Here is a 13,542-nt window from a genome sequence, read left to right as displayed (position 1 = left end):
ACCGGTTCAGATATGACTAGCCACTTATGTTAGCCGTGGCCAAGAATCAAACTTGGGTGGTCGGGTTCACAGCGCAGTGCACTACCTGCTGCGCCACTGCTTCGCGGCCATAATGCTATAAACAAAACCTTAATATTTATTATAATAGAATGTTCATGTTATTCCATTTATCAATTATTAATCATCATCCAGCAGTGGACTGAACATGACTGCTGCTGCTGATGGTGATGATAGTTGCCATTACCCTGTTATAATCATGAGCCACGATCAATCTTCTGCTCGATGAAACCCTCCGGAAGCCGTCGCCAACCCTCACGGTCCCGTGATGCAATGGTTTAGTACACAGTATTCATTAAATTAGTGCAATCCCTGGAGATGGAGAGTCTCGTTTGTAGGGTTGTCCAGGGTGTCGAGTGACAGATACATGGCAAACACATGATGCATATACATTCTAAAATCTACAATGTACACATTTAAACACTGTCCAATACTTTCATACAGTGTCAGGAGCAACAATAAAAAAACAATTACAGTCCATCACAGCCTGTGAAACGTAAACCAAGTGTTCTCTTTTTAGCCGACTGGCGCTTCGGGTCAATATTTTCCATTGGTAGAGCAGGGCCAGACGACGACGGCTCTGGATTTGATCCCCCGTTGACTTCACAATCCTTTTGCACCCGGGGACAGTCACCGCGAGTTGAACATGTGCCTGTCATGCAACGGATATCTACGGATTGTCCGCCGCTGGGCTTACAAGGGGGAATCATCGAGAAACCTGACAGAGCCCCGCGTTTGCAAATTGGGATTAAGCCGTGTCTCTGGTGCAGGAGCTAATATTAGCATTGTAAAGCCAGTGCAGCAGCAGGCAGAGATGCATGCTTGGTATTAGGGTAAGATGCAGAAAGAGGAATACGTGGATTATAGAACACATGCGGGTTAATGGCATCAGCTAGGCTGTAAAGAAAAGTAAGTGGGGTTGTGCAGGACACGCAATGGCTATACGTGATCGTGGCCGATAGTCAAGAAAAATAGCGGCGTGGCAGCCAAAGAACGGCACGCGTCCACCGAGCAGTGGACGTGCATCGGAGAGATGGAGTGATTAAGTAGGCCCGTATGCAGGTGTTAGGTGGCTTGTTACATTGCCAGATCACCAAAGATGGAGGTGGCTGGGGAGGCCTTCATTCAGCAGTGGGTTGACCATGGCTGATGCTGTTGAAAGCCAGTGTTCATCACGTCAAATGGGATGGAACGCAAGGGGGCATTGTAATTGAAAGGGGGTGTTTCCACGCACCATTTATATTGCTGCAATTTCTCAAGATGTCGATCTCTTGGGCACTTGCTATCCCAGCGTCGTGCCCACAATGCGTGATTGTATTCAACGTGTGTGTGCCCTGTGACCGCTACGCACGGGCGAATACGATGCCACCGAATTTTAATGCGAAATCCATCTCCAGACGGCGGGTACACCGACTGGCTTGGCTGTGAATGCGATGCCACCGAATTTTTATGCGAAATCCTTTTACGGACGGTGGATACACCGACTGGCTCGGCTGTGAATGCGATCCCACCCAATTTTAATGCGAAATCCTTCTACGGACGGTGGATACACCGACTGGCTCGGCTGTGAATGCGATGCCACCCATTTTTAATGCGAAATCCATCTCTGGACGGCGGATACACCGACTGGCTCGGCTGTAAATGCGATGCCACCGAATTTTAATGCGAAATGCTTCTACGGACGGCGGATACGCCGACTGTCCGGGCTGCAGTACTCATTAAATACGGTTCACGACTGTCTCCCATCATGGTGCCAACGCAGTGCAGGAAATAACTTTGATTACACTAGAAGCGGAATGTATTCATTTGATTTATTGAGGCCACTGCGCAGCATATAAAACGTGCATACATCCTATACAGTATCGCTTAAATGTGTTTGTTTTTGTAGGATATGTTCTATGAAGCCCTTTGTTTCTGTTCCAATGCACAAAACATGCAAATCGAAAACCATTATTTTTGCGGTATAATGCCTTGAAGTGCTTCACGTTTTGAAGTAGTTTTTCCACTTAAAACAATGTATTCGATTTTTTTTAATTGAATAACGCTGTCTCTAAAAATAGCTAATTACATTCCTGCCGTGGCCTTGTGACTCTAAGGTCCGTGTTGCTTCAGATGCCATTAAATATCAAACACGAGGTTCATGTGAAGATTGGATTGTTTCTGTGTATAGGTCAGTGACTGAGAGAGCTCATAATAGTTATGTTGGTTATCAGGCCTCTGATTAAACCAGGTTTCTGGTCTATCGCAAATTGATGGGCTCAACTCAACCGCGATCGACTGCACAATACAAATCGTAGACATTTTTTGTTCATACTCTTTGGTTCTTTCGGTAAAGTCACGTAGGTATAAAATGAAATAGATCACGACGTTTCGGGCGCAACACAAGCGTCCGTTATCAGGTGGGAAAAAAAACAAAGAGTATGGATTCTTGCAGTCACAAAAGCTTCAAATCATTTTTTGTTCACTTTGGCCATGCAAATCTCCGACAGTTAAATACTCTGACAATAAAGACATTAACTTATTTAAGAAAGTCTCACTGATTCTCAAGATAGAGCATTAATATGGATAATTTGTGATTTATTATGACTTTACGAATGGTGTATTGGAATGCTGGAACGTATCTACTGTATTTTAGTACATTTTTGTGGGAAATAGCTGACCAGTTAACATTGTATCAGTCTAAGTCGTGTTTTACAGGAATGCTACCCCGACTTAAAACTGATCATGCCAAGTCGTGGCTTTACAAAACAATCCTGTACCCAATAGGGGGCGCACTTTCCCAGACACTCTGCTTTTGGGATTGTTTATCGCACGACAAGCTGATGTTTTTGAATCTAACAAGTTGCAATATTGGCAATTTAATTGCAAACCCACATTTACGAGGATGATTGTCTTGTATAGGCATCGGTGACCAGGCTTCAAACCACCAACCCACTACACTTGGGAACCCAATATCGTCACGGGCATCTGAAATTTGTCTCCGAACTCAAGTATCTCAATTGTGTTGGGTCAGTGTCTTTGATCTCTGAGCCTCCTGGCCACATCAAACTCGCAGCATTGAAATTCTGCCACAGCCCAACTGGATGATGACATGATGACTATTATCAACATCATCATCATGATGATGACATTTATAACTGTGCTTCACGGTCCATGAGGGTGTGTTAACATTTTTTTTGTGTGCATGGACGTAAATGCAATATGGGGTCGTCCATAAATGACGTCACGCGATTTTGGACGATTTTTCGTCACACGGCGTCACATAAAGTCAGACCCCCCCCCCTGAAATATGACGTCACAAAGCTTCAAATCGCTTTAAACTATTGTCATTGTAGTGCGTATTTAATGTGGCGCTGCACTCTGATGTTGTAGGAGAAAACATTTATTAAAACGTCTATTTAATTAAGTAGAACGTGTTGTCTACATTTATTAAAAGTTGCGCATTTTGATGTGACGTCACATTTCTCACCCCCCCCCCCCCCCCCTTCGTCACACATCGTTACAAATGTCTGACCCCCCCCCCACCCATTATGTGCGTGACGTCATTTATGGACGGTTCCTATTGCCTGCAACAGGTTCAAACCCTTGCAACTGCGAGGGATGAGCGCAGTGGGCCCTCCCGTGCAAGCAGCCTGCCGTGACGCCAGACGCCTGTTTGGTTGGTTCGCGACGACGAACTGCACGCGAAGTCACGTGGCGAGCGTGATGATGACAGACGGCGCTCCCAGCACGCGCCCTGTGCCGATGGCGGTGACCACCGACCTGAAAACCTTAAAACGCGACGATTGTGGTCGCCTTCCTCCCACGGCTTGCGTTCAACGTAGCCCTTCTCTCGATGAAACTGGCGCTCGCTCGACGCCCAGCGCGTTTCAACAACAATTCCGTGTTTTTCGCGCATAAATTGGAATTCGATAACAAAAGGATGGATACATTTGGTTTTTGTGTTGCTTCTATGCTGACAAATGTTGCGTTGGTTGTTGAACTGGGTGAACTGATGACAACGGCACTAAAGCCTGATCAGATGGCCTGGAAAATATGACATCGTAAATACACAGTAAAAGTAATACAAAAATAAATGTATCCAACTGAAGGCAGTTGCACCTCATTGAACATTTAGAGCGGCGTTAAACGTCAGTTGGGAACATGAGAGCAGAATGTATTTTTAGACTCACAATGAATGGCCGGGTCTCTTCTTACCTGCAGCTATACCAAATGGACATTGACGAAGAAGACGGACTGAAGAGAGCGCACTGAAGCATCGGGAGATGCACACTGGGACTTACACTGAGAGACCGCAAAAGTCCCGCAGAGATCAGAGATTATATGCAAGTTAAAGATATCATCTACTATATTCTTGGTTCTTTCGGTAAAGTCACGTAGAAGGGAAATAATAAAATTATATAAATATAAAAAATAAAAATTCTCACGACGTTTCGACTGCAACACAAGCAATCATCATCAATCATCATCAGGTGGATTTCACACCCGGTGATGATTGCTTGTGTTGCAGTCAAAACGTCGTGAGAATTGTTATTGTTTTATATTTATATTATTTTATTATTTCCCTTCTACGTGACTTTAACGAAAGAACCAAGAATATGAATCCTGGCAGTCACGAAAGCTTTAAATCAAAATCATCTACTATGTTTACTGCTAAGCAAAGTAAGTCGAGATGATGGCAGGTGGTGAAGGTTCGCGACGGAGAGGCTGGCAAAGGAGGGAACATGCCCGACTGTCGAGATGGAGTGATGAAACAGAGCGATGACATTAACTTGTGTGCAGGAGCTAGATTGATTGTTGCATGGGGTGGTGATGGCTTAAAGAGGGATGCTTTCAACAGTGGATTGATCATGATTGCTGACGGTGAAAGGCCATGTCAAAACATTGAGCAGGAAGCACAATGGCATGAGATGGCCAACTGCATGGCAATGAGGTGCCTTTCAGAAGACGGTACAGCAAGTAGGTTTCACACTTGTTCGTCACTGAGTAACGTTTCAGTGTTATACCCCTCTGGGGTTTCTCTGGATACTCTGGTTTAATCCCAAATTCAAAACATTCCCAATGCAATGTGCTCAACCCGACAAAACAAAACCATCCTGAAAAAGTTAAAAACTCCAACTTTCCTGGCTATAATACATTGTTATTGTTAGCCACCACATTATACAATCTACGGTATGAACTGTGAATGCTTTTCATCCCTCCAAGGCTCGAGATGCCTGACATCCCTAGGGCTGGATGAGAAGGAGAAAGTGGGGTTTAAGATGCAGGGTGAACAATAAAGGTATCATCCATTATTAATGCATTATTATTAAACAGCAGTTTGAGCTCCGTCAATAATACTACAACAGACCCCCTTTATAGACTTTAACAAGCTGTTGGGGCAAGCGCTGGTTGTGAGCCCCTATGAAGGCCAGGGTGGCACACAGAGGGGCGACCAGCACCACGTCCTGCCGTCTTTGTCTCCCTCGTGCTGACGTTTGCACACCACAGCAGGTACTCAATTTAAGGCTGAATCGACCTCGGGGAGGCCCAGAACAAGCACAAATATCCACCACTGTGGGAATCGAACTCGGGTGGCGGTGTTTGTTGTGCGGCGCGCTAACCACTGCACCACCGCTCCCCTCATTCGTCACATCGATTATAATTGAGAGTCCTAGATGTTCGTCAACGTATCGGCTGCGATTATTTCCAATGCGTCCCATTATGTGCTGCTGTTGAAGATCACTTGAAGGATGTATGTTTGTTTACAAACCTTTAATATATAAATAATGTCTGTTTGTTTACAAACCTTTAATATATAAATAATGTTCTCAACATTTCAACCGGACACTTCTTCAAACTGCTGCCTCATTTTAGATAACGAAATATACCTTTCTGGCCCCACTGTACATGTTTTTTTTAAGGTTGTTAGTGTTGATGCTTCACCCGTGCAGGCAGGCTTCAGAGAGTGATTTATTTGGAACCCGAGGTCAACGCTATAAAATAACCCTTTTGTATAATTTAGTGCTCAATATTGATTGACGCTGGTGTACAGTATGGGTCCTGGGATCTATCCCGGTCTATTATGATGCCTAGCTGTCCAGCAGCTATTTTACAGTCCTTTGTTAAACGACTGCTGAGCTGAATGAAGACATCTCCCACAATGTGGTGTTGTTGTTGTTAGGGTTGTTTGTCCAAACATCACCGCGCTGTGGTCAATGCGGGTTGGTGAAAAAAAAAACCGGGGCTCAAATATCACTCGCCTCTGATGGTTGGCCTCTTTCGGGCATCAAACCTCGGTCGCTGGGTTCACAGCGGACGGATGGCATTGACCTCTTCGCTATCCCCGCAGGGCAATTCTAAAGCAAGGGATTCGTCTTAACACATCGTAAGCGTGCAAGCTCTGGGCAGGTACAGGGATGTTGATTGCCACGGGACTTGCTTACTTGGGCTGACTCGGGGCTGTTCCGTCACAGGGCAATGCGTCTTGACTTGTGTGGCCATAATGAGCCCGCTACCCGTGCGCACCCCACGAGTGTTCCGTCCGTGTGTACTGTATCTCGAATTTAAATATTCGCGTTGAGCCTCTGTCGTGTGTGTTTTAGGGGGTTGTGACGCGTGTTCTTCTTCGACACGGTGTCCGACGTTTCGCTGCACGTGCAGTCAAACCGTCAGACATTTTGACGAGTAACAACGCGGTACAATCACCCGCTTCTTCAGGGCGCATGTGCGTAAACTCTACCGTCTATTACTACTATAATAAGCCAAGAATGTCTGTCTGTGTGTAACGCACGTGACGTCACTCCATATGCCGCACCCCCCAGTCATTAATATTCATGAGCGGGTGGATTTTTACACTCACGCAGAAGAAGGTGGAGCGGAAATACATTTTTTCGCAATTTCGCTTTAAGTTTGACATTTATTTATTTAAAAGTGAATCTAATGAATAATTCTACGTAACAACAAAGTGGATTTGGTGTCTTTATTAATTTTTTCAGCACTTGAGACAAAAGTTAAGTCTAATGTATGCTTCGACATTGTGGTAAAATAGACATTTCTCGGTGATTTTCCAGATATTGTACCGAATTCCAATTTATTTCAACCCAGCGACCGAAAGCAGAAGAGAATAAAGTATCAGAGCAGTGAATTTGAACAAATTGAAGGTCAGTAATATGCAGTGCTACAGTGACATGAAGTGAGGTGTTTTATGACATTTATTTTTGTGCTAGAATCACTCCCATTAATACAGTGCTACAGTGAAATGCAGTGAAGTGTTGGATGACATACTTTCGTGTAAGATTCACTGCCATTCAATTTACACAATATATAATTATAATCTGCTCAATTATTTCGTTAATATTACAGTTCCCGTCCTAGGATGGGCAAAGAAGCTAGTAATAAAAAAACGCATTAGTTACGCTTCAGTGATCCTACACACATTTTGATCGTAATTGAATATGGCAATGCTCCTTTTGCTGGAAGCCAGAGTCTTCCCGAAGAAGGCCAGCCAGCCAGCTCAAGCGTAGAGGTCTTCTCCTCAGCGAGACAGATCATTGTTGTAACATTTTGACCTTTTACAATACAGCACAGTTTTCGTGGAGCTGTGGCACAGTGGTTCACGCACTGCACCATGAATCCGACACCTTAGTGATATTTAAACCAGCCTTAGACCCCCCCCCCCTCCCAACCATTCACCAAGCTTTCGTGACCAACGTGGTGAAGTATGGTCAAACAACCCCATCACGAACATGGCATGGGGAGACCTTCGCCCAGCAGTGCATTGTCAAAGCGCCGTCAATATTATTGATTTATCATCCAGTATTGTCAATAAATAAAAATATATACGAAGAATTAAATGAAGTTTTCTTCACTATACATATTCCTAGCCTGCAGCGGCGCCATAGTGGTTAGCTCCTCACCCTATGAACCTTGTAACTTGAATCCAATTACCGGCCACGGCTAACGTCGGCGGCAAGTGATATTTGCACCGATCAGTTAGCATTTCGTCAACCCCGCACTGACCGGCGTGTTCATGGGTGACCAAACATCTCCCATGACTGACGCAGCATTGGAGGAGGCCTTCACCTGTTATGGCAGATTGTTATTACTACTACACTCGGAATAGTTGTTATTGACCATACTTCACCACGCTGGTGAGGGCACATTGATGGAGCACTTCTTGTATTTCATTTCGCTGAGCCCCTGCTTGAAATGGGTGCCCCTATCCAGCACAGCTCCTCAGGTCAACATTTGAAGCCCAATCCGTATGCGCTAAGAATAGGATGCGCGTAAATTGTAATATTTGAGTCTGTGTGTTGTTAACTCCCTGTGCTCAGAACGTTTTGATTGTGCCACTGCTCAAGAAAAGCAGTGAGTTATCCGCATTCGAGTGGAATGATGTCAATAGACCCATTACTGTGCAGTGCATGTCACTGTCCCAGTGACATTCGCTGTTTTCTCAGTAGCTGAAATGAAATAAGCCTCCCTCTGCCATCACGCAGGGTTTACTTTATTCTGGTTAAACTGCGTGCAGAACGTTCGTGAAAAAAAATATGGGACATAAAGATGCCGCAAGACTTTGTCACGGTTACATGTGCGTAACAAGTGTTATTTAACTTGAACTTTACAGCCCTCTATCAACCCACTGCTTTAAACCGCCTTCCCAACGCCCTTTCAATCATGGGGGGGGGGGGGGAGCGGGGTTGACCATACTTCACTATACTGGTCATGCAGGTTAGTAAAAGTAGGGCAGGGGCCCAGGACTGGATAAGATATCACTCGCCACTGATGTTAGCCGTGGCTGGGAATCGAACTGCGGCTCGCCTGCTTCAGAGCGCAGTGTGCTAACCTCCGCTGCGCCAGACATCCACATTGCTCGCACTGAAACTGAACGTTGTTGCTGACACTATTGGTCACGTCGCTTGTGAACGTCGCTGATATTCCCGGCATCGCATCAGGAGTTACGGCGAGACGAACGGCTGCCCCACTCCGTGCCCTTGTCACTATCGCTACCGACTCGGCAGGCAATGTCGAGAGCAATGTTTGGTTTCCCTGAGCGATGTTGAACGTCGGACATCGCTCGGCAACAAAGTTGAGTTTACGTGCCACAGATCCCGAGGAGATGGAGCGATGAAATCAGCTGGTGCACAGGTGGTCTGCGGATTATCCCATTGCAGCAATCGTGGGGGATGGCAGCGACTTGGGGAGGCCTTGCATCTCGCGGCGAGGATTGACCATGGATGATGATGAATGTGTGGGGTGCGACAGTGTGGGGAGTGGTTAGAGGACTGCTATATGAACCCGTTAATCTGAGTTTGATTCCCAGCCATGGCTAACACTGTAAGCATGTTAACACTGTTCGCCACGGCGTCTAGTAGCCATGTTAGTCATGGCATCTTAACACTGTTAGCCATGGCATCTTCACCATGCCAGGCTGGTTAAACAACTCCCAAGAGGGACACTACGTGGGGAGGCATTTATAAAGCAATGGATTACATTTGTTACATTTTGCATATGCAAACATGTGCAGAATGTAAATGCCATATGTGTTTCTCTCTTTGAAATTAAAATTGTTTTTACGGAAGACATGGGCAATTCTTTCTGCTGATTGGTGCAAGATTGCAGACAAATTTGTTCTGAATTCACTGCAGCCATAGAATATTCGTACTATTTTTGAACCGTTTGACATACCTTGTAATTTTCAAATAATGAAACCACAATCTTGTTTTCATTCATCCCCTATTTTTTTTCTTTCACTGATCTGCTTGAGGACCAAAGCATTTCCTCCAATTGCTTACGCCTAGCAGCAGCACCCTTGGGTATGGAGGAAGGCAGGTTACAGAGACGGGCACTGGAGTGAAACCCGGAGGTTGGTGACCAAAGCCAATACCTAAAGGCAGATGGTGGGATAATGTAAGATCAGACCTTGAAGGTCAAGTGTAGAACGACGGAATCTGGCTCAAAGAAGGAAGCGGTGGAGAGGTGTGGTGGTTCCAACGACATTGCCAATAATGACCCCTTGACCTTGATTTAGCCTCTTTTGATCCCAGCCAAATCACTGTCATCTATTTATGAAGCTGCCCTTAAGAGCACAGATTACAACAAACAAATATTAAGCAAGAGATAGTCAAGCATGTTGGAAAGAACGGCGTCTATATTTGTTTTATTAGTGACACAGCATGGTCGAGTGTGTGCAATGTACATGTAGTGATGCAAAATTATTTATTAAAAAGCAAAACATCCTCCGAGATATTATGACAATAAAAGCATTACGCATTTCCACTACCCTGGTAGTTTACAACAGCATTCTTTAATCACACAATGACAACGCAAAGTACCAGTGAGAACGCACAATACCAACGTGTCACTCAAACAAAAACAACATGTGTAACTCATGTCATCTACTGCTATTAGCAAGTTAATCTGCAAATTCTAATGCGGAAATTTCCATTTGAATAACTAAGACACAAGCAGCAACTATCAGCAAGCCTGCGCACATCATAGCCCAGGGAGGTTTTCAGACCGACGTTTTTACAGGGATAACAAAATCGATAAGCAGACAATCGTCTCCTTCACATAAAATGTATATAAACGTATTCCTCACACAACCCATCTTGCCCAACGGCCTTCTGAAAGTGTATAATTTCAGCAGCATTGATTCAGCACGAGCAAATTCTGACTGCCTCGTCAGCAGTCAGGCTTGTTTGATGAATCAACGCTGGTGAACTTGCCGATGTTATTGTCAAGCGTCCTTTCTTGAAGCTATCGGTCCGATTACAAGGATCGGCCTGCGAGATGTGTTCTCGTTTCGAACCGCGTGTTTTCCGCACATCATGCCGAACAACACTTCAGAGAGCTATGCAGTACAAGCGCGATGACCTACGAGGTGGAGCTATATGCAGCGGTATAATATGGAGAGGTGACGGCACTGGGCTTCGACAGAGCACACAACAGGCTGTTGTCAAGGAATCAAGCCCAATTCGAACGTTCCATTCTAAAACATATGGCAGTGGAGAGGGCCCGGCGAAAGGTCAACAATTTATTAAATGCGATTTATTTTCTCCCTTCCTAATCTCACCCTAAAGACCAGTTTTATGATAATCATCGCCAGCAATCGTCAAGGGCAATCCATTTACTATGAGCAGCTGCGGCAACTCAGCATGGCAATGGCACAGAGTGCTGGAACAGTGTCTTACACTATGACCTATGACTCTGCTGATGCGACACGGTATGTCAAAACTGGTCCAGAATTGGCTTGCGTTGAACCAATGCTGCCGATAAGATGCATTCCCAGAAGGTCGCGCTGTCAGTGGGTATTGCGAAATAAACATTTATTTTGTGGGGAGACAAGAAAACCTAGGCATTATTAATTGTGTTAACATCACAACACGAAATTATTATATGTTAATGAAAACAGTATAAATCTTGACTTAAAGCTTTCGTGACTTGCAGGAATTCATATTCTTTGGGCCTTTCGGTAAAGTCACGAAAAACAAAACAAAAAATGTTGGTTACATTTTTTTTGTTCTACGTGACTTTACCGAAAGACCCAAAGAATAAAAACAGAGTATGTTAAAAAAGTACATTTGATGAACAATGATTGGTCTACACTCATTGTGAACTGATTGGAAGTTGCTATACCAGTTGCCCACTCTGTGCAACAGTGATCGCATTCATGCAGTGTGTTTGTTCTTACGACAGAAAACGGTGTGGAAACTTATTCCTGCCAACAACGATCGCTGTCAAAAATGGATCCTCAATCTGCTCAAGTATATCACACGGCCTTATGTGATCTTATTCTTGGGTCTTTCGGTAAAGTCACGTAGATAGGTTCCAATAAAATAACAAAAAAATACAAAAAACTACGTTTCGATCGCAACACAAGCAATCGTCATCAGGAGAAAAAAAATAGCGGGAAAGCTACTGAGGCAGGATGTTTTCTGAATGTTTCAAGAATATGAATTCCTGCAGTCACGAAAGCTTTAAGTTAAGACTTATGTGATCTTCTTGTGATTCAGTGACTGCTGCACAAGTTAAACGTTTCATTAATAAGCTGGCTGAGAGGGTTACTGGTCCTGTCAAAAGCCCTGAACCAGCATTCCTGAAATTTTGAATTTGACTCCCTGATTAAGATATTGAATAAAACAAAATGTCTTTGAAGCTACAGTACAGCACTGTGATTGTATAGTTGCAACCGGGTTAGCTAAAATTATAATTTGCAATTGCTCAGGGCAGCAACACTTCCGGAGAGTATCGAAAATATATTTTGTTGGCAGAAAAAAGGGGAATAACCTATTATCATGTATTTTATATGTTCCACAGGCAAGCATGGCAAAAGCTAAAACAAACCTTTCCTCTGGCTTGACAGATGTCACTCAGGAATGACTTACAATTGCACAACAAAGAACTGTCCCTACGAGCTTGAGTGACAGACACACAGCTACAGCTCCTTTTGAAGCCACATATGTCAAAAGGTCAAGGAGCTTTTCAGCAGGCCGTCGTGTACCTGCACTACGTGTAGTTGTGTTGAGGAGGGGGAGGGGGCATTCTTTGGTCTTGTTTAGGGCACCGAAATGAATAAGGCTGGCCCTGGATTTCAGCAGCCAACAATAGGTGCTCAAAAATGAGTCGTCAAATGTTTATAAATTCCGTGGCATCTCCTCCAATGTTCTGTCAATACTTGTGAATGAAGGTAATGTGTGGTGTGCGTTGGCGTATTTCTCGAATGACGTCTTGTGACCTTTAACTGTATACAGGGTTCCAAAGAACACAACAATCTTGTACAAAGCACACATCCTCTGTACATACGCAGACACCATTAGGATGTTCCTGTAGAAGTGCATTGTGGTCCTCTTTTCTTCGGTTTCCATGAACATTTACGTTGATCAAATTTTACCACCCATAACTGCTGCCTATCAGTCGGGTCAAATTTGACAAATTATATCAAATGATCACCTACGACAAGAGGACCGCAGTGCACGTTTTCAGGAAATACTGATGGCTTTTTCAATGCGCAGGGGCTGTGTGGTTTCTACACAGCTTTTGTGTGTTGTTTGAAATTTAGTTGTCTGCAACTATTAGCCGTGGCAGATCACTGTTACAACTCAGTGGGCTCACATGATATTGACTTCTCCAAGACAGAGGTTCTCTGCAAGCCATCTGGCTATCATGAGAGATTCGTTCATGAGGCGATCCACATATACAAACACAGAGACAACTTTAACCGAGAAGATGGATTCTGGCTCAGCAATCATTGGAAGGACGTAATAAACCATTTCGATACACATTAGGGTGTGTAGAATAATACATAGTGTGATATTAAATGTATAAGATATAGGTTGGTTTACAGCAATACAGTATATAATTTAATGTTGGGTTTATCTATGGCAGTATATAGTACGGTATATGCTCGTGTGATGTAAGAGAATAAGGTTTAGATGGAAGCATATTATAGAATTTTTACGAGGTAAAATTGTAATGTATTACTTGCTGTTAGTAACTCAGCTT

This window comes from Lethenteron reissneri, chromosome 26 (genome assembly GCF_015708825.2).
Source record: "Lethenteron reissneri isolate LAM-NWPU_2019-01 chromosome 26, ASM1570882v1, whole genome shotgun sequence".
Classification (NCBI taxonomy): Eukaryota; Metazoa; Chordata; class Hyperoartia; order Petromyzontiformes; family Petromyzontidae; genus Lethenteron; species Lethenteron reissneri.
Note: the sequence above shows the minus strand (reverse complement) of the source record.